Source organism: Neopsephotus bourkii, unplaced genomic scaffold (assembly GCF_033783945.1).
Source record: "Neopsephotus bourkii isolate Nb327-2 ecotype Australia unplaced genomic scaffold, CSIRO-AGI_Nbou_v1 NB_962, whole genome shotgun sequence".
In the NCBI taxonomy this organism is placed as follows: domain Eukaryota; kingdom Metazoa; phylum Chordata; class Aves; order Psittaciformes; family Psittacidae; genus Neopsephotus; species Neopsephotus bourkii.
Window position 1 is genome coordinate 6,414,968 of NW_026901456.1, and position 27,399 is coordinate 6,442,366.

Genomic DNA, 27,399 nt, shown 5'->3' on the forward strand with positions numbered 1-27,399 from the left:
GGGTATGAAGCCATCATCCACTGTAGAAGAGCAGTGCTGGTCAGCTCTGTTTGCAAAAATAGAGGAACAGAAAGTTGTATCCAGATTAAGTCATGGATGATAACTATATGAACACAGAGTTCTCCACCAAGTTACAAAACCCCGGCTGAGCTGCTAGGAAAAGAGTTTTCATGTTGCAGCACAGACTGTGAGCTAAACATTGCCTCTTTACTATTAAAAACCAAGGAAGGTTGCAACACGCAACCACATTTACAAAATGTGGGAGAAAGTTACATCATTGTATTGTAAATGTCCCTACTATTTTGGCTCTGCAGGCCTGCACGTCAGGAACAAGTGCTGAGCTCTTGAGCAACCATGTGTGTCAGCATATGGAAAACATTGCTAGAGATGCAACCACACCACAAGTAGAAGTCGCTTACAACATTTCGAGTTTTTTAATTGTTCTCAGTTTACTTTCTCTGGCTTCTTACCTGCAGTAGCAGGCTATGAAGTTTAGGTGGTTTTAAACGCAGCCACTCCCTGCTAGCTCTCTCAGGGAAGATGCTTTTTGAGCTGAAGACCTTCCTTAGCTGATTATTTTCATCTGCCAAAAAATGTATTGTACAAGCCAGTTGAGATGATTCGCTCTTGTGCCAGACTGATCACTGCTTCAGCTGGAAAAAAAGAAAAAGTAGGGGATAAAAGTTGAGACTTACATTTCAAAATGTTCTACTGAAAGATCTGCTTCTTCATTTCTACGCTTTTTTCCCTCCTCAGTTTTGCCTAAAATGAGAACTGAAAACAGAACATCACATACTTAATGAATGAAAGGTTTAATCTGATCAGAAGTAAATTGTGTAATTGGGGGTGGGAGAAAAGACACCAGAACAAAGTAGTTTTAATTCTAGTGTTTTAAACAAAATATTAGATCTTTATCATCCTTTCTTTTTAGTTACCTAGGAGCACATGAAAAGATAAGGAGTTGTAGATACTTCCCTTGCTGGAGATGGGGTTTTTGTGCATGCAGTGTACAAGGCAGTTTAAGCCTTACATTTTAATATGACATATTTATGGAAAAAAACTACTTACATCATCATGTTTACAGTTCTAATGCAGATTGGCTTTCATATTTATGGAAAAGACAAATGAAACCAAGGCAATGTAGTTCAACCCAATGAAAGTCTTGACAGTATATCTGTTCCTCGGCTGTATTCATCTTTCTCAATTCTCACAATACCGTGCCAGTCATTGTTACAGACTCCAAGTCTGGACAAGGCCTGAATTTCTATGGAGAAAGACAAACAAACACCGATAAACTAATTTAGGGAAGTAGTCTGTTCTTTGGTTGTTTGCTTATTTAAAAGAAAACAAGCAACTGTGTAGCAATTCACAAGAAAATTTCAACAGATGACTAGCAGAAGCATTCTAATTGTTTCTTCTTCTTAGATCTGGAGAGCACTAACTCTACTTTTTAGCCTTGTGAATTAGGTTTGTGATTATTTTATTACTGGTTTTGTCATATTTGAAACTTAAGGTGGAATCATGAAGAAAACCAATTTTTATCCATTACTTCAATGACAATACACAAAGCATTGCCAACAGGAAAACCACCTGTATTTGGATGCAAAGACAAGGGCAGATTCACAACTACAGACATTTTAAGTGTTTTCCAGGTTTTGGAAGTTTTATCATCTCGAAAAACATATCCCATTCCTGAAATGAAACATGCCCTGACCAAACACTGCTACTACTTGGAAATATTTGTGAAACTGACTTCTCCTTAGGAAGATGTTGGAAGCCAGGTCTGAAGATGTATAACAGCTACAGCAAACATCTTACCCGGGACTATGCAGAGACCTCCAGAGCTGATGACACATGTCTGTACCAAGGGGGTAAACACTGCATATGCTAGAGTTGCGGTACAGCAGCCTCCAGGGTCCTGAGGCTGAGAACATGCTGACCTACAGCTCAGAGCACGTACCCTGCCTGTGGTCACACCTCTGTACCTAACCGCATTACTATGACACTGAAGCTTGAAACACATTTTCCTCAACACCTCACTTCCTGTGTGCACAGGATTAACTTCCCATAACATTCACACATTTCTCTTCTACCTCATCCTGTGTCCCACAGTAAGGCTTTCCTCCACTGTGTCATCTGCCAAACAGCTGGAGAAAGGTCCAGCTCATGTTGTGTCCTGGTTGCTGCAGTGATACCATCACCTGCCATATTAACAATGCTGACATCTCTTGTCTCCTTGGTTTATCGCTGGCCATGGTTAGCATCTGTGTTTAGCATGAAGCACAATGGTGTCCTGGATTCCACTTGGATCCCTAAGTGCAGTGGCTACATTTAAAGGAGAGGTGGTTTGGAGAATACTTCTGAGTTTGCGGGTCCTGACGTGAACACTACCCATGACCAAATGCAGTGAAGAGAAGGTGGTAGATGCTAGCTACCCTTTTGTAATCTGTGGACCACCATGGCTACAGATCATGGCTAAGCCCTCAGCTGGGACCAGTGGGAATGCTGTTACACTTGCATGCACAGCAGCCTTGGCAGATGTAGGTACAGCTTTTGGTACAGCAAACAAGCATAGTAATTGCAGAAAAGTGTATCAGTTCTGTTCAGCTTTCTAGGGAATACTTTACAGTAGAACTGTGATATCAGGTAAGAAAAAGAATACCTAAAACTTTTACAGTAAAGCAGGTATTTCCTTTGAAGAAGTTCAAGCACTCAGCCTTAACACAAAGGCAGAGCCTTAGGCTTAAAAATGTGTCCCTGGACAATACAACTATGATGATAGCATAGCTGATGAAAATACGATAAAACTCAGTGTCTTAAAATTAAAGTCAGATCTGAGTGGTCTGTGGAAAATAAACACATTTTTCATAGTGGAGGGAATTAACCAATGGAAATATTATTTAATGTTGTGTACTGGATTTTTCATCTCTAGAAATGTCATCATCAAGACAGGAAAGGGGTTTTTCAGCTGATGTGCTCAGGTTCAGATGAGAATCAGTTCAAGGAAAAGTCAGTTCAAGGAAATCCAAGAGATGACGTGAGACATCTGAGATCAGACTCTGTGATCAGGTTGACTCCATGAGCACTTTCAGCAGGAAATTTCCATATCTCCAGCTTGCACTGTGACTGTCTCTAAGCTCTAGCCTTTTATGGGGTGACAGTGATACAACCTACAACCCTTCAACAGGAGCTTGTAGTTCAGGAGCAATAGAAAGTGAGGAAAAAATACCTCCTCATCCTTTCTTTTTTTGTTGTTCTCTCTCCAACCCATCACAGCTCCTTGGATGCCTCTAAATTCCCATTTTTTTGCTCAGCAAATGGAGGCTTCAGTTTGGTATGCAGTTTAATGGAGCTCTGTTTGTGCAAATGCCTGGAAAGACCTTCTATAAACTGTTCTTACCAAACATTCAGAGTAATGCTCAAACATGCAGGCAGTTTCTTGGTGTTGCTCAAGATCATTTGACGTGTCATTAAAGAGACATCTCTGTTTAACCCTCATTCTTTCCATGCTTTGAAAAGAATGACATTTCAAGAAAAGGGGCAGGTTTTCTTTCTGGAAGTGGTTGTACTCTTCAGTTTCCTGTTCAGACTCACCCTTAATAGGTGCAATTTTGAGACTGCCTAACTATGCCTGCAGCATTGTATTTCTCTGTGCTGGGTGTGTATCACACAATTATAACTATAGCAGAACCAGTGGACATGGGAGTGCTCTTGACACTATGCCAGTATGAGACCACAGGTGCATTAGTTCAACTTCCACACCCTGGACGCAGTGGAGTAGAACAGCTAGAGACTAGGAGCCTGGTGCACGATCTAAGCTGTATGCTTAGAACCAAACCACATGGCTAACACTTGTAGCAGACAGCAATTTAATGTGGACAAAACTGTAAGTGGGATAATGAAAGCCATTGGTTATAAAACAAAATCGGGTTTCCCACACCTGCAGAAGGCAAAGTCAGCACTTGGTGGCAAGCAGGTATCCGTGTGACCTCAAGGTGGATGCAGTTGCTGTGTGAGCAGTGGTGCCACTCATGGCCTCAGAGCTGCACCGAAGGATCTGAGGTGCAGAAACCCCCTTATCCAGTTCCCCATCTCCGTATCACCCCAGTGAATTATTCACTTGCTAGGTGCTTGAGGGATTGGGGCTGCAGGTGCTGTAAGTAGCAGGCAGATTGCCTGGTCTAGACACGTGCGTATCTGCACCATTGTCCAATTCAAGACCAGCCTCACCTGGACAGGAAATACGAAGACAATTAAGATACCTAATCAAAGATCAAGCCCTCTTTTTTCTGATAATGGGGAGAAGAGGAGAAATACCAGCAAAGATGAAACTTACAGATGAGCACAGTTGCTCATACCTTCAGCTTGGATCCATCTGAACAGGGCTAAGCAGCCAGAAGCCACAACACAAATGCAGAAGCACTCTGCGGTTTCATTCTTGCACCAGTTTCCCAAGCCTGGGGCAGTAAAACATGCAGCGGGAGTATCTGCGCTGCACTTTGAATCTGAACCCTTTAGCAAAAGGGTGCTGGATTATTTCTATCACAAGACTGAAGGATACAGCAAGGTAATATGATTCTGTGTCCTATAAAAATCTGCTTTTCTCAGAAAACAAGGGTGTGTGTCAATGTGTTTGTCTGAATCGGGCATAGACAGCCACTGCGATTCATCATTCACAGACCCCTGCTGGCCAGGGATCCAAAAGGGTGACAAATCCCTCATGATACAGGATAAATTGTACTCAGCTGTTGTTACGAAGATTAGACACACATTTATTACAGATGTATCTGTCAGGGCAGCACACGACACACGTCATGAGCTCTTGCAGTGGCAAAGTCGTGTTCTCCCAATGCAAAATTGAGAGGACAAGGAAATAAAAACAGCAAGCTTGGGGATTGCATGGTCTGTTTCATTTCAGTTAAGGATCACCAATCAAACAGATTACCAAGTCACAAACACTTCCTACAGAGCAAAGCAAAGACAGATTTGACTGTGCACTGAATCTCATTACAGAGCTTTATCACAGAAAATTGCTACCACTATTTGAGGGGGGCACTTCTGTGCTTTTCTCTTGGCTGCAGATCTGGATTGTCCAGAGAGGGGAACTTGACTGAAATACTGTTGAAGACAAATTACCAGTCATTTCAAGCTCTATGAGTTAAAACGTTGTGAAACATGAGTATTTAACTATGAAACAGCAGGCAAACTAACTGCCTGTGAGCTGGGCCATAAATATGATGTCTCAAGGAAAGCAGCCTCTCACAAACGGTTTGAACTAACTTTAAGTGTGTCAAGAGGAAAAAAAAAAAACAACAAAACAAAACCATACAAAAAGTCTTTAGGAAATAAACCTCTTCCCTGTCTCACTGTCCCTCATAGTGAGTACTAATCTTCTTTAACACCCACAAGGCACAGTGTTCAGCTTGTAGAGGATTACAGTGACTTTCTGTGGTATAACTCAGTGAGAACTCCTTTCTCACTGTGATATCTGAGAATGAATAAAAATCAAACCACCAACACACAAGGGACTTTTTTTGAATGCTGCCCTCAGGTGAAAGTAGGTTGTGACTCATCACTCAGGTAGCCAGCTTAGGTGGAAGCCAAGAACATCTGAGGTGTCAGCCAGTGATCAGAAACCAAGGTCATAAAAATACCACAAACACTTTTGTCATTGAAATGAAAACAAGAGTCTCTAAAACCTTTCAGAAACAACTACCTGAAAGGCTGCTTCCCAAAAGGGTCACTGGACACTTGATTTAGCTAGTGTCAGGCTATAGAATCCATCCCAGATGGATCAGCCTCTCTGCCCCTCAAAGAGCTCCTTCCTCTTTCCTCCATGCACCTCCAAAGAGGCGTTGTGTGGGCACAGTGGAGGACAAAGCTGAAACTCTTCCAACACTGCCTAAGAGAAGAAGTTCTCAGTCAAAAAAAAAACCAACATTGACAAATGTCAAGCTGTGTGGAGCGCAGGCAAGGGGGAGCTAATGCTTTCTGATTTTTTCTGCATGCAATTTGCATGAATTGATGTTACTAGGAGTTGCTTCCATATAGCGTGATGTGACCTTATAGTTAGAAATGCATGGTTTTAGAAAGCAAATGGTATTGGGGTCTTTTTTATCAAGTGATTACTTTAGAAGTACAAAAATCTTACACAGCACAAAAAAAAAAAAAAATATCTGTAAAAGTAATAAAGTTTAGAGAACAAGAGGCAGATTTTTTCCCTTGCAAACTTCACTTTACTTTCACAGACCCACGCAGAAGTGAGAAGTGTTCCTACATTTAATGCTTAGTAAATTGTGTTGACATATGAGTTAGAGGTAAAATGTGGAATGCAGTTTAACTGCAGAAGTTAGCTGTATATATAATACCAAACTGTTACAGGGCAGAGTTGAATTTCTGGTCAGGGCATCCTATTTTGCTTTTGTTTAATTTCTGCTTTGCTTTTCTGATGATGCCCATTAAACTATAGAGTCTGATAACTGAAGCAAGCTTTTTGACTGCTAAGTGATTCCAGCAGCTTGCTATAAAGCTATTCAGTAAAAATCTTGACTTTCCCAGTTGAATTGTCTTGGTGCCAAAGCAATCCAGAAAGCAGTTCAGGGACAGATTTTTAAGTGCATCATCTCTGGCTTGCCAATAGGAACAGGACTGGAGGTCCACAGACTGCTTAGTACATGTTCTCTTCCTACCATTTCAAATAATAGCATTTGGGAATAATAATAAACTTTACTTATAAACTATTCAGGGTTGGAAGGAAGTTCTCCCGGTACTCATTCTGAAAACTGTCTTTGGACCTTACTGTTTTGATAGAGCAGAAGTAGACTGTTTCCTGCCCAAATGCAATAAAGGCAAGTTTGGATGCATTTGTTCCTCTGCCCACGCTAGCTTCCCTTCAGTCGCTTACTCCCTGCAGGGCTGAAGAGAGTATGTGCTGCCATCTGCACTACATTCTTCTTTCTTAGACATATGTACACCCAAATTAGTCTTTTTTCTTTTTTTTTTGACCTCTTGGTTTATGAGTATGCAGCAGTATGATAGAGGAGTGAATAAGAAACACATTCCCTTAATTTTTAGGGTCTCTTTTGTACTCATTCAACAAACACATCATGGAGATGAGTTTCTGGGGATATAATGGCTGTAAGGAAGTGGCTAACACAGGCTAGCAACTTTTTGCAGAGGTCAGGAAAAATGTGTTGTTTCGTAAGGGGGCTCCAAGTAATGCCAAGTATTCATGCTGCAGTGAGAACACTGAAAGCTTATCATCCTCAGTGCAGATCATGAAGATATGTACTAACAACAACTTGTCTTTCACATAAACTGTATGAACTCTCTGGGTTTCAGCTTTTCAGATGTATGAGCAAAACTCACTGTCTAGCCATATATAGATTTTCTGATGTGATGGTATTCTTGTGTTGGCTTTGGAAAATTGACTTAAATTCTCCATATACTGCCCATCAGCTGAAGATTTAAGCCATGTACTGGTCAGAAGGTACAATATTATGACAAAGCCCTTAAGCATTGCCAGGCCCTGCAACACAGTCATTTAGGTTGGTAAACTATAGAGATGCTTCCTGGTATTGTTGCTAGCACTATCCCTAAATAACTCTGGGGCATGATTTGGTAGTTAGAACATTGCAGGGACCATTCCCAAAAGCTGCCTTGCACAAAGCCACCTTGTTTTAGATGGTGAGCCAGGTTACCAGTTCAGACACGGACTGGTCTGTGTCTTCTGGCATCAGTGCTTGACAGCATTCCTGGTCATGTTTAATTTGCCAGTATAGATTTAGTCTACGTTGTTTCTTTGTTAAAATAGGCTTAGAAGTGAGTTCAGTTCTTCCATCCACATGGTGCTAGTGTCAAACACAGAGCAGTCTGCTGTCTTGCAGAGAGAAGAGCAGCTGAGATGAACACTTATGGCAACTGAGTTTGCACAGTTAATTCCCCATGCAAAGCCAAAGTTTCACTCAACACATTGCCAAAAAAAAAATATATTTCCATGTTAGCTATAGAAAAAAGTAATTTGGCACTGAAATCCAACCAGCCTACAAGGACCTACAGTAAACAGGATAACTTCTTCCTGCCTTTGGGGGGTTTTCTTGTAATTGAAATCAGACTTTTTTCATTTAGGCATTGTAGAAGGGTGTAGGAGTGACTATACAGAACGACTGAATCTTTATCAACATTAATAAGCCTGCCTAATAGCCTTAATAACAAAAGAAGATATATAGTGTGTGTATGTATATATATGCACATCTTCTATATTTATGTCTGACCATATTTGCATTTTATTTGAAATAAAACATTATCAGCTCTTTTAAATTACATTAGGATGCCAAATCAAGACTTTTAGACCATGCTTCTCTTTCATAAACCAAAGTCAGAAATAGCACATGTGATGCAAATGTAGACTTACGCAAAGATTTCTAGAAACGACTTTATTTACGAACTTCAGTGAGTTCTCTGGGTTAGCAAAAGAAGTCTGAGAGGACTTTTTGCAGAAGTCTGTTCTATTTCTGAAGTGACAGCACAAAACTTCCAAAGGATGCCAGTCCCATAAACCATCATGTTTGGACAAAGCCAGTATTCACACACCTGAGAAGGCCCTTTGAAATTCAGGATGTACCTGAAGAACATCATATGTATGACTAAAAGCACACACACAAAAATGTATATGAAATAGATCAGCCTGAAATAATCTGGGAGAAGAAATATGATGAGGTTTTGGTGGAAGAGACGTATACTCACCTGTGAATGAATGTCTCCTATCCAAAGCTGCATTAGGTGAGGTTCAGACTTGACATACAGGAATGATTTCTTTACTAAGAGGGTGGTAAAACACTGGAACCCTATAGAGGTGACCAATGCCCCACACCCTTAATAACATGCTTTAACGTTTAGTCAGCCCTGAAGTGGTCAGGCAGGTGGTCATTGTAGGTCCCTTCCACTGAGATGAGGCTAGTCTAGAATCTAAAAAGTCATGCACAAAACACAACATGAACACCTCTACAACAGTATGTAGGTTTACATTTGACATAAATTTGCCCCATACTGTGTGGGATTTCAGCCTTGGGAATGATGTTTTCTTCCAAATTACAAGCAAAAGCTCAAGACCTTTCTTTTTCCAAAAATTGGTCATTCTGCAACAATTTGATGATTCTAATCCTATCCTTCAAAAAAGGACATGGAGGAAACAATGAAGTTGGGCAAGCTCCTTTGGAAAGTGATCGCAAAGGAAGGCACCCTGGGATCTAGCAGCTGCCATGCCACGGGGGAGCAGAGGGCAGCCTCGTGCAGCCCTGCCTTGAGTGGAATTTGGGCCCATGTGTGTTCTCCATATGAACCTGGGGTTGGCATGAGAAACATAGCCCATGTCCTTGCCATGGAATTTGAAACCTTGTTGCTCTTGTGTCCTGCAGCACCGCTGCTGATAAACAATGTTCAGGACTTAATATTGCCAATAACCATTTATTGTCTGCTAAGTGTTTTCAGAAAAGGCTGATTTTGAGAGAATATTATCTTTCTGGGAAAAGCAAGCTCAATCCAGTAATTATCTTTGACAGTTAAATCAGCCCTTAACTTACTTGAAAGTGGGGATGGAGGGACAAGCCTTTGCAAGCTACAGCCTTTCTGGAGCATGCGAAGCCTGTTCCTTGCCCTCTAAGAATAGCATCACTCCTAATCAGCGTTCCCTGGAGACTTGAAACATAACCTGCAGAAGCAGTGTTCGCGTGTGTGTGTAAGGAGAGGCACTGCATCGTTGCCAGCCTATCGGCTCAGCTAAGCCCCGGAAGGTCGTTAAAGCCTGACAAAACTTGTTACAGGCTGTTTATAATGTCCAGAAGTATGCTTAAATTTGCAATGGGGGAGGGGTGGCAGGAGCCTGCAAGGAAGATGCCCAGCACTGACCTCCTGAAGCTACCCACTGCTGACAGGTGATGTGGCTGAGGGCTGATGCCCTGGGTAGTAATGGTGGTATCCCCTCTCCTGCTGCCCTGATGGCCCCAGAGCCAGTCTGCATGCTTGGCCATCAGGGTTAGCTCCAGCTGCTCCACTCTGCAGTTATGCCTCTCCTGCCTCACCAGCAAACAGGATGGAGGGGTGCAAAACTGGAGAAGACTTCAGTTTCCCACTGGAAGCCCTTTTTGCCAGTTCCCAGGATGGGATTTCTGCCCTCTGAGCATCTCCTTTGATAACACCCACAGATCATGCACCAAAAAGAGGTCAGCAAGAATGAGGGTACCAGGGCAGCCTAATAAACCTTTGCCTCCAGTTTTGGAGGCTGATCTTATGCCAGCAGCAGCTGAGCCTTCCCTGGCGATGGCTGGGACTGGCCAGGATTTGCAAAGAGGATTCACACCACCAGGTCACTCCAGCTGAGCTACCCTCCCCACAGCACATTTTCCAACACAACAAAGAAAAGGTGACTAAGTGTGTTTTGGTTTGAGGAGTACAGTTAGATACTGTTCATTCACTGTAGAACTGTTTGCCTTCCATTGACTCAGGATTCTGCAACCCATTCAAACCCAGCCTTACGTCAAAACCCGGTTGAGCCTATTTGTGGTCTCCTCAGTCAGAACTAGCTCCTTATCAGTCATGTGATGCAGGCACACGGGTGGTAAAGGAGAGCAATTTCTGTTGCTGACTACACCAAGGAAATGCTCACAGGGTGAGCAACTTAAGAAGCCCATGGCGATAGCACCCATGCCAAGGGTAGCAGGGGACATGCAGAGGACGGCAGCTGGAGCCACATCCCTTTACGAGGCAGCAATTACTTAAACAACACCTACTTGTAGATGCATACAATACAGCAAGGGTGTGTCAGCTTTTATAATACTCCTTGGCTTTCATAAATCCATGTTATGAGTTGCCTTAGAAGTGGAGCTTGGCACCTGAGGTCCTGACCTGTGAGTAAATTCAGGACAGGGAGCAGCCTTGTCCTCAGAGTGTTTGAGGGCAGTTGGGTGCACAAAGCATGCCAGCTTTCCATTTCTCTGTCTGAAGGAGCAAAGGTTTCAGCAGTCCAAGAGGGAGCAGCCCTCATTCATCACCTGAATCATAACACTATCACTGTCTGGGCTCTTATCTCCAGCTAGTTGGGTGCAGCTGGCTCACTGCCCCTTTGAACTCCCTTCCTCACTGTCCCTCCGTATACGCCTGGGAGGACCAAGGTGTGGAAGCAGGTGCAGAGAGAGTCTAGGGATGGCCACCCTGCCCCGTGTCCTAAAAGGCAGGATTTGGGCAAAGATAGGCTGGGCAGAGGTAGTGCTGTACCTGAGCTGCATGGTCTCCTGCTGCTTATGCTGGGACTTCCAGGTCAAGCACAGCAGCATAGCAACACGTTAATACTGGTAAGGTGTTGAGAACACCCTGGAAAGCAGTGCAAAGGCCACCCAAGCTGGCATTTAGCTGCTGTCAGCACCTGCGTGTTGCCTGGTGGATGCTTTGTAATCAAGCATTAACAGCTATCATTAGAGCTTCAGCTTTTCTCGATGTTTGTTTACAGGTTGAAGGTTTTAAATACAGCTGGGAAGGATGTGGACAGGTTTCTGGCAGAGGGAAAAAAAGAATGAAATCTGGCAGTAAAATTATACTGCTTTAACGAGGAAGAGAAAGGGGGTGCCGGCGGGGGTGGAGGGGGCGGGGGGGGGTGGGGAATAAAGCCCTGCAACCCATAGAAGCTCCATGGCAGCAGAAAGCTGATTTCTTTCATCCTGGTGGGGTGGGCTCCTTGGGGTGCATCTCGGGCTGGCTGCCCGGCAGAGTAGGTGGTGTGCTCTGAACAAGAGTTCAGGGCTGCCAGGTGAGCCATATCACCTGCAGGAGGAACTTTGTCCTTTCAGCCGCAAACTACTCAAGCAAGCAGGGCTGTCCTGGCTGAGCCCATATAAAGCAAAAAGCAAGGAGCTGCCTGTGCAGCTCACCCTAGCAGGGAATTACGTTAATTTCCATTCCGGATGGAGGGCAGAGGTGCCCCAAGGTCATGGGAGGGCTGGGGCAGGCTCAGGGGTGGCCAGAGGCAACAGAAAGTGACTGTAGAAGTGGGCAGATGGGGAGCAGTCATTTGGGAGCACAGCCCAAAGGGGTTTGCATTCAACTTAGCACCATAATGCTCACTAGTACTGCATGTAAGAAGCCCAGACACAAGGGATGATAGCCGTGCCCTAAGGTGGTGAGCCATAAACCATCTCAGCTCCAAGCCCTATTTGGCTGTACAGCTGCTCAGATTCACACACCTCCCCCCCACCCCTAGCTCTCTGTCTAGGTTTATTTGCCTTGAAGCAATGATGCAGTCCAAGTGAGGGTGGCTGTCCTACACTTGGTCTGCTGCAGCTAGGGAGGACAAGCTAAGAGCTTGCTAGCAAGGCCTGAAAGCTTCTCTTTGGTGCATTTTGTACTGTTCATACTGATGGTGCAATACTGACAGATCACTAAGTGTTACATTGCACCATCCCAGTGCTGCATGTAGAAGGGTTTTTCTGAGGAAGAAATGCCCTGTCACATATTGCAAAGAAAACTGAAAAGTTGCAAAGAAAACTGAAAAGTTGCAAAGGAAACTAACTATGATCCTGCTGGCCATGCCAAAGTATACAGGAGAAGTACCATCTACACCTTTTCTGGATCTGAAGGAGGTGAAACTGTGACCTAACATGCTCTGCCCTTGTCATGGGAGTGCACCAAGTCATATGGGCTGTGTCATTTCATTCATTTATCTCCTGTGATTCACTCACTCCCATGGAGGCCTATGTAAACGCTCACTGCTCTTTACACATTGCGAAAGGAAAGTGTTCTCTATGAGATGCAACACAGTATTTTCAGCTGACCAAACAATTTACGTGTATAAAATCCAAGACAGAGCTATGCAAAACAGATGCAACAGGATCATCGAACCCTTATCTGTGGGTAGGAAGGCACTGAAATGGAAAGGAGTTAAATCTTCCTGCAGCTGGCTCAGGTTGTTCACTGTGGAGACCTGAGGTGGTCAACCAAAGGCTAGCTTCACACAACGTAGCATTATTCCTCAGTTACCTGGCAGCTCTTCCTCATGCAGCTCCTATTAGATTCATATCTCAGACACAGCCACATCCCTGGGACTAGAGTCAGAATCATAGGGACGATTCTCTCAGTATAACTAGGTTGGAAAAGACATTTAAGATCATAAAAACCAACCTTCACCCCAGGACTGCTGAGTCCACCACTAAACCATGTCACTGAGGGCCTCATCTGCATGGCTTTTAAACACTTCCAGGGGTGGTGATTCCAATGCTTCCCTGGGCAGCCTGTTCCAATGCCTGACCATCTTCTTGGTGAAGACATTTTTCCTAATATCCAGTCTAAACCGCCCCTGGCACAGCTTGAGGGCGTTACCTCTTGAAGCATCCATGATTTGAGATGCATGGGGCCTCCCCGACCATGCCAGTGGCATGGGAACAGTTTGGTTCTCTCTCCTCACAACTCTGAACTACAACATCCCATGTTTCCTTCTCCATGTCTTTGGCAGAGGGGAGCTCCAGCTCCCATGTAAAAAACATTTGCTTCATCCTGAAAATGAGTGATGCTTTAAAGTCCACAGCATTTTCATTTGCTGAGCACAGATTTGGTCAGGGTCAATGAAAACAAATGTGTCTGCCATGAAACAAAGCTAGAATGAAAAATCCCAAACAGTTATGCTACACACTTATTCCACAGCCTATGACTACAGTACCAAGCCCTATGCTGCTTCCCTCCCTCAGGTCACAGTGTAGCATGAGCCCATCACCTAAAACTCCTGAAAGACTGTCTCTGTACACACATGTGAATAACAATGGCCAGCCAGATGCCTGGCAGCTCATGAGGGTAGGAAACAAAGCTCTCAGAGGAGCTATGCAAAGCCCATGGAGACAGCTGACACATATAGTCCAAAGAAAGGGGCTGGCACTCTGGGCTGAAGTCACATCTCACTTGTCGGGGTCTGTTCTTCAGCACATGTAGCTCAAGAGGCTGGTGAGAAGCCTACTGCAGTTGAAGAATGCTTTCAAGTAACCTGTGGCTCAATTGCCATGCTTATTTTGCTCTTTGATTTTAATTTTTTTTTTAATCTTTTAAAAATAGATCCTTGAAAGAAAAATAGCTGCTGCCTGAGACTGCTGCATTGCTCCTGGAGACTCTGCAGCCAGGAAGAGCTATCCCTGCAGCCGAGTGTGTAGCGCATAAGGGACAATGTGCCATACAAATACTGTTTTCTTAAAGGAAGCTGGCTCTTGCAAACACATCAGAGAGGTTTTCGTGCAGGGTATACTGCTATTAGGTCAAAATAGCTGTTTCTTCAGTTTCTTCTCCTGCATACACAGGGGTAGGCTATATGCAGCATTTCAGTAACTGCAGTTCGGAACAGGACTTGTACGTCTAAAATAGGGTAAGTAAGTACTGGTAAGTATGTAGATTTTCAAAGATGTTAACCAGAGCAGAACTCCAGCCATCTCTTTCTGCTCCTATCCAATGCTGAGTTCCTAACTCCTCAAGCTCCAGATCATCAGCCCTGGACCTGATTTTCAAACGTGTTCATAAAAGTCCAAGGCAAGCCTGACATCTTTCAGCTGCAGGAAGGAGCTTAACAAAAGCACCCATTTGAAAAATAAAAATGCTGGCCTCTAGATCTCCACTGTCTAAAAGAGTTTGCCAGCACTCCTCAGCTGCCTTCCTGGGAACATTTAATGACAGATTGCTTTGCTCTGCGTGCATGGGTAATATATAATCCTTGTGCCACTACTTGCTTTGAGCGTTCTTCATGACTGGAGGCAGGTTTTTTTCCTTCTTGCTTTTGATCTCACCGAGACTGTTATTCCTGTAGTAGCAAAGCTATTTGTCCTTTTAAGTAAGCATGTGGTAATCCACAAAATCCATGATTCATAATGAAATTGGCTTCAGTCTGCAGGAGTTTAATGGTTGTCTCAACCAAGTGCAACTGGCAATTTTGGCACGGAGCACTGCAACCCCTCCTTGAAGTAATAACATCTGAAGTCTTGGACAAACTGGGTAGTTGATGATAACCAGTATAAAACATGATATATTGCATAGCTGTGGGTAAATTAGAGTGCGCTTTAATTTGAGCTTGTGCAACCATGCTTAGCAGCAGTTGATGTTTTGACTGTGTTAGTTGTAAAATTAATATTACAATTGGACTTCAGTCTTAAAGATCAGCTTTGAATCTTTTAAGACCACCAACCATGCCATGCACTGAATTAGACCCAGGCATATGGAAAACCCCAATGTATTTATGGTAATGCTCTTTAATTACAGAAAAAAAGTTATTCAAACTTATGCAGCACATGGAGCTGTAACATTTGTAAACTACCATTTTTTTCTTAAGTGATTCTATGTTACATGTGCCATACTACTACAATACAGTTATGTCTTTGTATTCAAATAAAAAAACTGGGAAGATGAGCAGCACTACAGTGCACAGAACTTAGCTTGATGCTCTTTTAACAAACACAGTCCCTTCATCATGCACTTTCTGTGCTCCTAGAACTCTGTTAAATGCGAGTTTGAATTAGTTTCAGTCCACTGTCCCACAGTATTTTACTAAACCTGCCATGCAATGAAAACACCTGCTAACAGTTTTCTGCAACAAAGAACCTGCCCTCTGATTCAGAAACTGTTACATACCATGGTTTATAAATGATAGTTGGTTGAGGCATTCTTTTTACTTGTAGGAAGAAAAAATAGCCTATTCCTAGCTGTTAGTGAGCATATACAGCTTGCTGGGCACAGTGAGTGAAGCCTAGCCAGTCCTTTGTTTCCTTTGATCCATTAAAGTCTGAGCCTGTTTCCTTCTGTAGGAGCAACATCACAAGCAGTGGCTTTCAAAGCAATGTTTGTTTTCTCACCCCCTGTTTATGCTGTGGCTTTCTCAAGGATGTTCCTGTTGGTTTGAAAATTCCCAGGATTAATTTTAGCTCATAAGTGATATTTTTTTTCTTGGAAAGCCCTAACCAGCAAGTGCTTAACAAGTACTCTTCAGCACTCTAAGAATGGACATTGTGTCCTTTTAAAAGAAGAAAATGCCAAGTGGCCTTTGTGCTTCAGCTACTCCAGGGGAAAAATAGCCCGTTCTTAACTAAGCTTGGGTGAAATCAGAAAAGACCTGCCAGAAGGACTAAAGGGAGGCTTGGGAGGAACACAGGAAAGACTGTGAGTGTTGAAAATATCCATGCACAAAACGTTTCATGTTTTGGGTGCTTGTTTACATTTTTCACAGACTCAGCTAGAAATGAAGGGAGCAAATTATTTGTCCAGCACAATACAAAGCCAGGTCATCTTGTTGCAGTTCTCATCCTGACTACTGTAAGCTCGGTTCTAATGAAAAAATGACCATATGCATTTTCTTGAGGCTTTAAAAGCACCCACACATCTGTAAGCAAATACAAAGGTTTACCCAAACACTGTTATTCTTGGCATTTTCAGCTTCCTGCAAAACAGCTTTCATGTGAGCAGCACTGACTGGCCAGTGCCTGCGCTAGACTCAGGGAGCCAGCACTCGTTTTTGTTGTCAGTTTCGAATCCACCACCTAAACTGGGAGAAACATTAGTGCTTCCAGGAGGCCCTGGGGGATCTCCCTTTACTGGGAGCAGTGTGCACGAGTGCCCAGCACCCTGAGTCTGGCCTCTCCTGCCCATTTGGTCAGCCACAGTGAGTTACAACCCACAGTACTGCATGGGTGATGCTTTCCTTTCAGGCTTGCTTTGCAGTGTGAAGGGTTTCTTTCCCCTCCGCTGATTTTTCTAGGTAGGAACCCCTTTCTTCTCTTCGGTCACATGCACCTGGAACACTGAACTCAAAGCAAAGCCCTGCCTTTGGGTTGCTAGAAGTGATGCTTTATAGATGCTAAAAAGTTGGAGGAGAAGATTGCTGGAATGTTGGTGATCTGGTCCAGGGGGGTGGGAGAAGCAGGTGGGCTGGAGCCACTCAGCTGGAGGATGGCTGTTGAGGAATAGACAGTCGATGAATAAACATACCAGCATGCCCACAGTCCTGGTCAAAACACCGAAGACATGATTGTGCTATACCCTGCATGGGCTGGGGTTTTCTTTCCTTTTTTATTAATCAATTCTTCGCATAAGAGCCACACTAGGATTCATTCTGTGTGAGTACTGCTGCAGTTTGTTGGGACTCTGTTTGGTTTGTGTATCCATCCTCAGCCTGCATGGGTCCACCTTCCTAAAGTCCATCAAAGTGCAGGTTTGTACTTCAGGTTCAATGGTGGTTCAGGTCTCCCACAAAGCTCACCACAATTTGCCCACCTTGAGCAGCTTGCAAGTGCTTTTTGCCTTTAGTAATACATTCTAAGTGATGACAAATGAAAGTTTCAATAACAAATAAGCTAACAACAACCCCCATTACCTCCCACAAGCATGCAACTGAGAGAGGACCTGAGAGGAAAAGCCTCAAGACTGTCTTGGTGGCCTGGGATCCACTGCCACCTTGACCTGTAGAACGTTAAAGAAGGCACTGGGATGGGAATGAGTGTGAGGATGTCAGCTCTTCAGCTAGCCTGCCAAGGCAGAGATCAGTTTTTGCTGCTGAAGATTTCAGGTGCCACCCTTTTGTTCACAGCTCAGGTGAGCAAATGTTGAAAACCACAAGAGCTGTGCCTTTCCCATCAGCTTGGATGCTGCAGCCTTCTAGCAAGGGGAAGTGCCGAATAAAAGTTAAAAAAAGGAAACTGCATTGCCTTTTCCAGGTGATTTCCACTATTTTCCTATCAAACCCTGTTGTTCTCTCTTTTTTTCCTGAGTCTTGGCCCTTGTGCAGGCACCCAGACCACAGCCCAGTAAGGAGAAATCCCTGGTGAGGCGCCGCTGGCTCTCCTCCACCCCTGTGCTGTGGCGGGCAGTGCTCCTGGGTGCACTGCTTTCTGCAAGGCAATTAGAGCCTTTAATTTCCAGAGATTATACATTTCAGCCATCTACGGAGGGGAGGAACTTTGCTCTCCCTACCAGTGCTCCACCCACGACCAGTTTATCTCCATCCAGATAGGGCTGAAAAGGCACTTGAGCCATTTACAAGGGTGGGCAGATCAGATTAAAGTAATTTAATGCAGAAGGCGGCAGAATTGCCTCAGCCCATTGCCAGGGCACCAGGAAAGGAAGGTCTCCTGTGCTGCTGGACGGCACCGCCACATCTTTTGGAGATCTTACAAAATACACTCCCAGCAAATGCTATTCAAAAATCTGGTCTAAGCAGATGATGCTGATACAACAAATATGTTATGACATAGCTTATTTTTTTAATTTACTTAGGATCATAAATAGCTTTGTTAATTGCCATTCCTTTCAAAACATTGGAACATGTAAACAGTGTTTGCCAGATGAGTAGAGAAATGTGGCTGAATTTCTGTGGTGGCAAGGGAGACCATGTTTTTTTTAAAAAGACTTCTTAGAAAGGGCTCTGTAGTGATTAGAGTGGAAAATTAGGTAGAAATGCCTTTATTTTAACAGCTTGATCTTATCATGAGCTCCCAGACCCACAATTTCTACCATGAAGCCCCAGGTCTTAGAATTATGGGGTAGCAGAAGAATGCAAGATTTTGTTTAAAACAAAAGAAGAGCACAGGGAAAAGAAAAACAAATCTGTTTCTCGGGTATCTGTGCAGATTATGTGGCCTGAACTCACCCAAAGGCTCAGGGAACAAACATTCACAAACAAAACCGCAGCTTTCCCCAGTTTCAAGCTCACTGTCACAGCTTTCTGGGACTGCCTGATGGTGACACCGAAGGATGATGTGCACCAGTGTCCTGGGTTCAGCAGTAGCATCCATTTTTCTCCTTCTTAGTAGCTGGTGCAGCATTGTGTTTTGACTTTCAGCCTGCGAACAGAGCTGATAACACCGATGTTTTTAGTTGTTGCTAAGTAACGTTTACCCTAACCAAGGACTTTGTGAGTCTCATGCTCTGCCAGGGAGGAGGGGAAGCTGGGAGGAAGCAGAGACAGGACACCTGACCCAAACTAACCAAAGGGGTATTCCATACCACAGCACATCATGCCCACTAAATAAAAGGGAGGCAGTTACCTGGAAGGGCTAGATCACTGCTCGGTCGGGCTGGGTATCTGTTGGCAGGTGGTGAGCAGTTGTATTCTCTTCCCTTGTTATTTCCCTTATCATTATTAATATTGGTGGTAGCAGCACTGGTTTGTGTTATACCTCAGTTACTGGACTGCCCTTATCTCAACCCGTGGGAGTTACATTCTTTCCATTCTCTTTCCTATCCCTCTGGGAGGAGGGAGGAGGAAGGGGAGAGGGGATGAGATTGAGTGTTTTCAGGGTGGTATGGCAGTAGGCCCCTTTGGCTAGTTTGGGTCAGGTTTTCTTTCTCTGCTTCCTTCTGGCTTCCCCTCCTCCCTGGCAGAGCATGAGACTCACAAAGTCCTTGGCCAGAGTAAACAGCACTGGGCAACAACTAAAAACATTGGTGTTATCAGTGGTGATCCCAGGCTGAAAGTCAAAAACACAGCACTGCACCAGCTACTGAGGAGGAGAAAAATGACTGCCACTGCTGAACCCAAGACAATCAGCCCCTGTGGTGGGTGCTGAGGACCTCACATAGAGAGACCACCATAATATAATGAAACCAGATGACACATGGAGACCCTGTCCCTCCCAGCCTACTCCTTAGGTGGGTCTGAAATGATGGGTAGGAGGACCCCAGCCCCTTCCCACAGGCCAACAGCCACAAAAGGGACAGACAGAGGAGGGCAGGCAATAAGGCAGTCAACAGGGACAGCCCTGGGTGAACCAGCCAGAGGTGGGTGCTGGTCTCAAATCTGCTAGTGGCAGTGAAATGAGGTGAGCAACCAGCACAGCTGGCTGGGGATGTCTTGGGAGGGGATGTTCCCCTTAAATGTGGCTCAAAAGAGACAGACAAATACAGCTGGCATCACAGGGTTTATCCCTAGTTCTGCTACACAGAGTGTCTGCACGTTCTTTGAGCCTGACATTACACTACAGGGCCCTGCTCCAGCAGGAGAAGGCAGGGAGGAGGTTGACCAGAGGACCTCAGAAGTCCCTTCCAGCCTACATGATCACATGCCTCTGAGTGCCAGACCTCCCAGACCTCACTGACTCTCTGTTGCAGCAAGGGGGAGGTCCACACACACACCCCCCAGAGACACTCAGCTTCTTTCCTTGCCTCATTAGCACATGCTCTTTCATGCCAAACCCACAGCCCTTTCCCACTTAGTATGGATCTCGTGCCACTGAAATGGAAACTGCAATCCCAGGGTGCTCCTCCCTTGTGAGGCAAGGCAGCCACATGCCTTTGAGGGCGCGGTGAACTGCCTGCTGTTTTTTTTGCTCATTAAGATCACTTTATTCATCCGCCAATGATGTTCATGAGTAAGGATGCTACTACAGTTCATGGAAATTGCATACAACACCCCTCACAGATATGTATTTTTCTCTATCAGTGTACATGGTGTCATGTCTGTCTAAACATACACGTTTGGTTCGTAAGTCATTACTGAAGGCAGAGGTCATCTCTAGCACATGCTTTAAATCCTCACTTATCTCCATCACCCATTTTTCCACCTCATTGTCTCGCCTCCTTTTGCTATTGACATCACTTCCCATGTGCGAAAGGTACCAACACCTCTACAGCTGTGATCTCACTACCTCTAGCCTTTACCACAATATTGCCAAAACTTGGGTTTGGTTTTTGTTGGTGGTGGTGGTTCTTGTTTGTTTGTTTTTCTGGTTTTGGGTTTGGTTTGCTGTTGTTTTTCACACTGAATGAATTCAAACTTTCTGCGATCAGTAAAAGATCTAGATATGTTGTCCTGACACATAAGTCTCACTGAATTTTGCCAGCCTGAAGAAGTATCTCCATTTATTAATCCATGCTTCACCTCTGCCAAATAAGCAGTGAAGAGTAAATGGTGTTCCTAATTTGGCAGTAAGAAGTTTGCCCACTTTTCCTGTACATTAAACAGCTGAGCTTGAAAAACACCCCAATCCACAACATAAAAAAAATATTTCCAAGGAAAAGTTATTAAAATCTAAAATTCTGTCAGGGTTGATTGAGTCACCACCCCTGGACGTATTTAAAAGCCTTGTGGATGTGACACTGATGGAAGTGGTTTAGTGGTGAATTTGGAAGTGTTAGCTTAATGATTGGACTTGATGATCTTAAAGGTCTCTGCCAAACTAAATGATTCTATGATTCTGTGCTCAGTTGAGCCTCTCCCTCCATCACTCACAGAAGTTTTGGTGAGTTTCTCCTACTACTGCCATCTCTTAGACATTTCATGTCCTGCGCAACCCTCATGTGCTGACCAGCCCATTGCCCTGTGGCCAAAGCCACTTTATTATGCTTCTCTCATACACCCAGTATCATAAGCATTTATATCACTTGCATTTCTGCTTAAGCCGTAAGTTTTGGAGTCATCCTTACTCTCATAATTTTTCTTTCTATATTCCCTGGCTTTTTAGGTTTCTCTGTCCATAGCGTTATGTTGGAACTACTATTATTTTTTGCTTGCTTGCTACCACAACTGGAAATCTCTATTTTATCTTACCATTTTAAACTTGAGTTATTGCAACTTTCTTCTTTATTTCTATGTTCATACATTACTTCTGGCAAAACCTCAAGGAATCCAAGCTATTCAAAGTAACAGAGTGTGTCTCATTTTTATCAATTCTCTTCCTTTTCATTCGGTCTTTTACAGGAGATGCACAGAAAAATTAGGTATGAAAACCAGCTGCTGCTTAGTCACAGGTGTCTACAGCATGCTACAATTTGGATCTAAAGCAATCGTGCTGGTCCTGTGGGTGGATAACAGCTTACAAAACATAACTTTTAAAGGCGGTTGAATAAAAGTACCAAGTCATTGTAATGAATAAACAAATACATCTTGGTATTCCACTTAAGCAGACTTTCTAAGAGAAAATTCTTTTCCTGAGTCATATTTCTGACCTTCCTACTATAGACCTTGAAGACAAACAAAAACCAGGAAATCAGGTACAGTGTTCGCCCCACTGATGATGCTGGAAAAGGGACCCCCATAAAAATGTGCTTCAGTGTTGCTAAAGTAAAATTATCTTTCAACAGAAGGAGGTAGGTCCTGTGTTCAGCAAAACATTATCTCCAAGCCTGACAAGAGAGCTTTGGCAGATGCTTTCTGATGCCATTTCCAACTCATTTTTCACCACTGCTGGCACAAGTTGTTTGGCTAATCCGTCAAACCAAGCACACAACATTAATCCCTGCTCACCTCAGGACACTACTAACAATGCTCTGGCAGCATAAGGCTATTTCACACCTATTGGAGAAGCTCACAGCCATGACCAAAGAGCTGCTTAGCAAGTGGTCCAGCATGATGCGGTGACAGTGCTGGTGAGCAGACCACTCCAGGCACACACTGGTGACAAAGGCAAAGCAGGACATGCACAGGTCCTAGGAACACAACTCAGGAGTCTCTTTTGTCATTCCCTTGGTCTTCAGAGGGACACTGCACACCAGCTTGTGGTTTCCACAGAGATCGTCAGGTTGACTTGTTTCCTAGTGGCTGAAGGTGGGATTCCTCTCCCCAGACTTTAGATGCCCACCAGGTGTGAGTCAGTGTGGAGATAAATCCCCTCTGCAGCCAGCTCCCCTGCTCTATGTGCTTGCTATTAGGATGGGGTGTACCTTGCTCCAGGAGAGTATTGTCTCCTTCCATTGCCTATGAAGTGAGCCTGGGTGAGTAGCTGAGCTGGAGACACTTACAGTATAAGAGTCAGGCAGGATGAATCCTCTGTCTTGTCCAAAACCAGGTAAGCCTAAAGGAAAAGTCTTGAATGCACGTGTTTTAGTGTTAGGTATCATTATGTCTCTGTTAGTCACATATTTGCACATTTTAGAAACGCACGACTGAAATCAAGGTCTGTTTTTTTTTTTGACTGCAGAGCCAGCAGGCACCAGACCCAGCCTGAAGTTCTCTTTTTAGAGTAAATATTTTTGGCATATGGAAGGAAAGGCTGCCAAGTGAGGGGAACATTAACTGAACTGCCTCACCGAATGGGCTGACAAATACCTACAGATCCCTCGATCCTGACCTCCTGGGGCTGGCTCTGGCAGCCTTCACTCGCCAGAGCAAGCCTGAAGCCAAGGAAACCACGTGCCCGGGTAAGGTGAGCCCAAGGTTGGCTCCGTCAATCAGAGAGGAGGGACATGGTGCCAACAGCACTCACACAATTATCTGGCTCAGGTTTTGAAACCTCTGCTCAACAGCGATGATTCAGCAGTTGATTGCTGTTCATTTACTGGAAACTGCTTCTCGTCACTCAGAAGGAAAAACAACTGGAAAAGGCCTATATCACTCAATTTTACATTAGACAAGACCATTATGGTCAATTTCAAGCGTACAAAAAAAAATCATGTACTGGAAAGCTCGAACATCAAAATATTTTTTCTTCTTTCAAGAACCTTTTAATTCTCATATTAACATAATTTTCCTTCTATTTGCCTTCTGTTTTTCTGGCCTTCTGGGTGTGCACTTCCCTGTTTTCTCTGACCTCATGAAGACCAGAAAATCTACTGTATATTTAACCCACCCCTCACAAACACACACACACATATGAAATTTCTTCCTATATCTGGGACCTGAGCACTACAGGGAAGAAAAAAGGGAAAAAGAAAAGAAAGAAGAAAAAAATACGATTTTGCAAGATCCAAGAGAAGTCGCAACAGTTTGTTGTACCTGGCATCCCATCCAACATGTTGAAGACTAAGCTGAGACCCTTCAAAGCAAAAAACATGGGTAGCTGGCACCTGTAGAAACAACTTTTAACTGCAGCTGCCACACACGTACTGCATCTGGAATGCAGGAAGATGCAAAGTCCAGTCCCGAGCTTGACTAAGTCAATGGCCAGTCTGTAATTTCAGAAGGTCACATCTCTGGGACTGCTGCTTCAACAAGCAGTAGCATCTGGTCCTGGATGTACCATACTGAAGAGCAGAAGCTTGACCTGGTATCTTCACGGCACCGTTTTGATGCATCATCTGTCCACTGAAAGACTGGCACCTGCTAGGAGTCTGCACTCAACATTTAAGTTAGTTCCCATTTTGGGGTTTAACCAGTGGTTAGGAGCCCTGTGTGCCACAGAGGTACATTTTATAGGTGACTCAGATGTATCTTCATCATTCACTGTCACTGCAGTAACCTTCAGAGTAACACAAAGGCCATTTGCTAACTCAAATCAAAATGCATAAATATTATTTAGAAAAAAAACTGTTGCTTTAGGTATTTGCTTTCTGGCCAGCTCATCTGGATTCAGGTACCAAACACCAGGTATAGACATCTTTCACACTAGCTGGGAAAAATTACACCAGCTACCCCACCCTCATCCATGATAACCCTAACCCTAACCCTAGCCCCACCACTGGCACAATGACATCCTGAGCCTTCACTTGGGCCCCTGGAGGTTGACACAATGCCAAGAAAGGACCATCCTCTATAGATGCTTGAATTCGACCTTACTCTTATTTCCAAGGCAAGCATCTTCCTGAGACTGCATGCAACTTTGTTTTGTCCATGCCCACCTCCCCAGGTCTAACAACTATGATTACGTAGCAAACTAGACTGTGTTGCTCACCACAACATCCTTTTCAACATATCGAATGGTACTGTGGCTTCATCACATTTGACATCCCATCAGTGCTGCCTACGAGTAATGGGAGGACAGTGATTGCATCGTTTTTCCAGAGCACATGCCTACAAAACTTCCACTACACAGGGGTGTCCATGTAACCTACACCGTTCAGTAACACTTAAGTCCACGTCCTGCTACAGGCACTGTAAGATGATTTTATCGGGTGTGTAATGACTGCTAATGAAGAACTAACTAGTGGGAGTTGTACCAAACCATCCCACTTGCATGATGTCATCTTTGCAAAGGGAGGCATCCTGAAGCTTACTCACAGCAACTCTCAGTCTGTGGCTTTCAGTATCTGTGGGAGAGCTTTCTTTGCTTATATATTCACCAAGGTACTAAGACAGGTAGCTTCACTTAGTTCAATTCTTCTAGGACTTGATGCTATGGTTTCTTAAGGCAAGTGAAGCAGACACCCCTAGGATCCTCTGAAACTGTAGTATTTCTATGGATTCACTTATGGGTTCCACAACTTCAGACCTATCTCTGGTCACCAAAGCATCATTTACACATTCATAAAAAAAGGTTAATTCATAAGGATACATAACATACCCCTGAGTTTTTATCCATATACTATATGATACGTATTCTGAAATACTGCCACATAATCAATAGTTGCAATAATATAAGTGATTTGTGTCTAAATCCTCGTCTTTTACATACTTTCCCCAGCATCCTCAAAACTGCTGAACTCTTTTCTGGCGAGGTCCATCCCAAACCCACATAAATTAAATGTAATTGGCTGGGTATTAAAAATACTTACCTTCTGATGGCAGTGCAGGGGTGAGTGATCTGGGGGCTTCCCCTGCCTCTTGGGGTCTGTTTTGCTGTTAATGGTTCCTTCCACCCTCGTTATACATCCCAAAAGGCAGCTCTGGGGATTCCTGTCTCTTTGAGTAAGAAATTAGCTGAAGTGATGGTGGCACAGATGAAAGAAGGATTCAACATGTGCACCAGCCCACAGTCCTCAATGATGAGGAGGGAAGGTATTTGGTCAGTTTTGTTTCACTTGTGGGCAGAACAAATAATTCCAGACTCTTGACCACAAACTGATAAATTTTCAACCTCTTGTAAATCTTTGTGAATCTTCTCAATGGATTCCTCTCATGCATGCTCAGGAATCAGGTGGTTTCTGGGATGCAGTTAGTGAGTGTGAGCTGCCAGACTACCAGGTCCTGAAGAGGACCTTTGTTATAGGACACCTGTAACCACCTTTGTCCTACCTGGGGAAGAAATAAGCCCTGTCCAGCAGTGTCCCTCCAGCTCAACATCTCTTCTCACCCCAGAACACAGCTGGGACTTTGTTCCATCCTCCCTCTCACTCAGGTTTTCCAATACCCTCTGCATCAGCACTTCTACCCCCAAGCCTTGAGGCTGGATTCTTCATCAGGGGCTGTAGCGATAGGACAAAGGGTAACATGTTTAAACTTAAAGGAAGTTCAGGTTAGGTATAAGGAAAATGTTCTCCACTGTGAGGGTGTTGAGGCACTGGAACGGATTGCTCAAAGTGGTAAATGCTCCATCCCTGGCAGTGTTCAAGGCCAGGTTGGACAGAGCTTTGGGCAACATGGGCTAGTGCGAGGCATCCCTGCCCATGGCAGAGGAATTGGAACTAGATGATCATAAGGTCCTTTTCAACCCTAACCATTATATGATTCTATGATTCTTCTTCCCCAAAAGCCCACATCTGCCTCCCTGCTGATCCCTACAGTTTAACTAGTCAAGATGCTATCTCCACTCCACCTTTCTTGGTCCAAAAACCTCCTCCTTCCTGATGTTGCAACCTTCTTCTCCAGATGACCATCATCCTCCTGCCTACACAAAACAACCCTGGGCATTACATGACTAACTGCTGTCTATATCAAATATGGCCTTATTCATTCCCCCTTCCCTTCTTCTCCTGCACCTCTGGAGTCCAATCCCAAGTGCCTTTTGTTCGAGGAAGTCCAGCAACATTAGATTCAGATCTTAATCTCAACTGCTGCCTCCCTCCTGTGCTATATGATTTTGTATGGAATTTATCTCACCTAAATCATTTCGTCATCTAACAAGGCTCTTAGCTCAGCAACCCAGACTCTCCTTAAAATCAATAGATAGTCATCTAGGATTGGTAGGATGAACAGGTGCCTGGAGGTACCTGTTTCCCCCCATGCTTGGCAGGAGGAGCTTGGTGTGGGCAGCTCACTTGGTGACTGCTGGTGTTAAGGGAAAAGAAACCCATCTGGGTAACTCAGCTCATATACGCTTTCAATCATGTCCTCTGGTGTCCGGACTTCACTTCTGCTGGACCTTCCTCCAAAATTAACTTTTCTGTCTCATCACTACCTTGTCATTTCTTTCTTCTCGTATCCTATTTTTTATGTCTTGCTCATCCCCAGTTGTAATTACATTACTCACAGTAGGTCAGGCAAATGTGATGTCACCAGGTTGGAAAACCGCTGGTCAAATTTGCCCCTTGCTAAGCCAGTATGATCTGATTTTTGGCCTCAACCCTATGAGCACGCACATACTTGTTTAATTGCATGCATGAGTTGTGGTGCTGCCTGCACTGGGACTATGCCCATGTGTGAAGGAAAGCACGTGCCCACAAGCACAGAGGCTCACAGCCACAGAAAGGGAAGGGGCTGGTTAGAGTTCTTTTGACTGGGTCTGGGGCTGAAGGTCTTCTACATCTCACAGGTGGACTCTGCAAAACAAAAGATTAGGTAGGGTCCCATGGACCCAAAGCCACAAT

General features: G+C 44.1%; 1 long non-coding RNA gene across 1 annotated transcript; it reads right to left on the reverse strand.

Moving 5' to 3' along the window:
• Positions 1–272: 272 nt before the first annotated feature.
• Positions 273–26,167, reverse strand: LOC133215304 (uncharacterized). The gene is made up of 3 exons (XR_009726370.1): positions 25,889–26,167; positions 4,359–4,512; positions 273–583 (listed from the first exon to the last, which is right to left on the reverse strand). It is a non-coding gene; the product is annotated as an uncharacterized LOC133215304 (long non-coding RNA).
• Positions 26,168–27,399: the final 1,232 nt, after the last annotated feature.